The sequence below is a fragment of the Phaseolus vulgaris genome, chromosome 8, assembly GCF_051622355.1.
Source record: "Phaseolus vulgaris cultivar YP4 chromosome 8, ASM5162235v1, whole genome shotgun sequence".
Taxonomy (NCBI): Eukaryota; Viridiplantae; Streptophyta; class Magnoliopsida; order Fabales; family Fabaceae; genus Phaseolus; species Phaseolus vulgaris.
In genome coordinates this window covers 27,184,130-27,186,713 of record NC_143505.1, presented here as the reverse complement: position 1 = coordinate 27,186,713, position 2,584 = coordinate 27,184,130, and positions in this window count along the sequence as shown.

The following is a 2,584-nucleotide window of genomic DNA, read 5'->3' as shown; positions in this document are numbered from 1 at the left end:
GTGTTAGAATTGTGTTTTCGTATGTTCTAAGGTCTATTAATTGAGTGAAACACCTAGGATACACCCTTGAAAAACCATTTCATGTGTTCAAATTGTATTTTGATGTGTTTAATACTTCTTTTACAACCTAAGGTCTATTCATTGATTGAATCACTTATGATATCTTTGAAAAACAATTTCACGTGTTAAAATTGTGTTTTGATATGTTTAATACTTCTTTCATTTACAATCTAAGGTTTTATAACCTAGGAAACTATAAGAAAGTGAATGTTCTGTATAATAATAGTTTATTCAAAGTATCTTAACTAGTGAAAACAAGCGTATTACTTAACTAAATGTTTGCAACTTGTTCTTTTCTTTTCGCTATTTATTGATTGAAAACACTTATGATATCTTTGAAAACCAATTCCATGTATTCAAATTGTGTTTTGATATGTTCAATATTTCTTTTACAATCTTAGTCTATTAATTGATTGAAACACTTATGAATATCGTTGAAGGACAATCTCATGTGTTAGAATTGTGTTTTCGTATGTTCAAAGGTCTATTAATTGATTCAAACACCTAGGATGCACCCTTGAAAAACCATTTGATGTGTTCAAATTGTATTTTGATATGTTTAATACTTCTTTTACAACCTAAGGTCTATTCATTGATTGAAACACTTATGATATCTTTGAAAAACAATTTCACGTGTTAAAATTGTGTTTTGATATGTTTAATACTTCTTTCATTTACAATCTAAGGTTTTATAACCTAGGAAACTATAAGAAAGTGAATGTTCTGTATAATAATAGTTTATTAAAAGTATCTTAACTATTGAAAACTAGCGTATTACTTAACTAAATGTTTGCAACTTGTTCTATTCTTTTCGCTATTAACTGATTGAAAACACTTATGATATCTTTGAAAACCAATTCCATGTGTTCAAATTGTGTTTTGATATGTTCAATATTTCTTTTACAATCTTAGTCTATTAATTGATTGAAACACTTATGAATATCGTTGAAAGACAATCTCATGTGTTAGAATTGTGTTTTCGTATGTTCTAAGGTCTATTAATTGATTCAAACACCTAGGATACACCCTTGAAAAACCATTTGATGTGTTCAAATTGTATTTTGATATGTTTAATACTTCTTTTACAACCTAAGGTCTATTCATTGATTGAAACACTTATGAATATCGTTGAAAAACAATCTCATGTGTTAGAATTGTGTTTTCGTATGTTCTAAGGTCTATTAATTGAGTGAAACACCTAGGATACACCCTTGAAAAACCATTTCATGTGTTCAAATTATATTTTGATATGTTTAATACTTCTTTTACAACCTAAGGTCTATTCATTGATTGAAACACTTATGATATCTTTGAAAAACAATTTCACGTGTTAAAATTGTGTTTTGATATGTTTAATACTTCTTGCATTTACAATCTAAGGTTTTATAACCTAGGAAACTATAAGAAAGTGAATGTTCTGTATAATAATAGTTTATTGAAAGTATCTTAACTATTCAAAACAAGCGTATTACTTAACTAAATGTTTGCAACTTGTTCTTTTCTTTTCGCTATTAATTGATTGAAAACACTTATGATATCTTTGAAAACCAATTCCATGTGTTCAAATTGTGTTTTGATATGTTCAATATTTCTTTTACAATCTTAGTCTATTAATTGATTGAAACACTTATGAATATCGTTGAAAAACAATCTCATGCGTTAGAATTGTGTTTTCGTATGTTCTAAGGTCTATTAATTGATTCAAACACCTAGGATACACCCTTGAAAAACCATTTCATGTGTTCAAATTGTATTTTGATATGTTTAATACTTCTTTTACAACCTAAGGTCTATTCATTGATTGAAACACTTATGAATATCGTTGAAAAACAATCTCATGTGTTAGAATTGTGTTTTCGTATGTTCTAAGGTCTATTAATTGATTCAATCACCTAGGATACACCCTTGAAAAACCATTTGATGTGTTCAAATTGTATTTTGATATGTTTAATACTTCTTTTACAACCTAAGGTCTATTCATTGATTGAAACACTTATGATATCTTTGAAAAACAATTTCACGTGTTAAAATTGTGTTTTGATATGTTTAATACTTCTTTCATTTACAATCTAAGGTTTTATAACCTAGGAAACTTAAGAAAGTGAATGTTCTGTATAATAATAGTTTATTAAAAGTATCTTAACTATTGCAAACAAGCGTATTACTTAACTAAATGTTTGCAACTTGTTCTTTTCTTTTCGCTATTAATTGATTGAAAACACTTATGATATCTTTGAAAACCAATTCCATGTGTTCAAATTGTGTTTTGATATGTTCAATATTTCTTTTACAATCTTAGTCTATTAATTGATTGAAACACTTATGAATATCGTTGAAAAACAATCTCATGTGTTAGAATTGTGTTTTCGTATGTTCTAAGGTCTATTAATTGATTCAAACACCTAGGATACACCCTTGAAAAACCATTTCATGTGTTCAAATTGTATTTTGATATGTTTAATACTTCTTTTACAACCTAAGGTCTATTCTTTGATTGAAACACTTATGATATCTTTGAAAAACA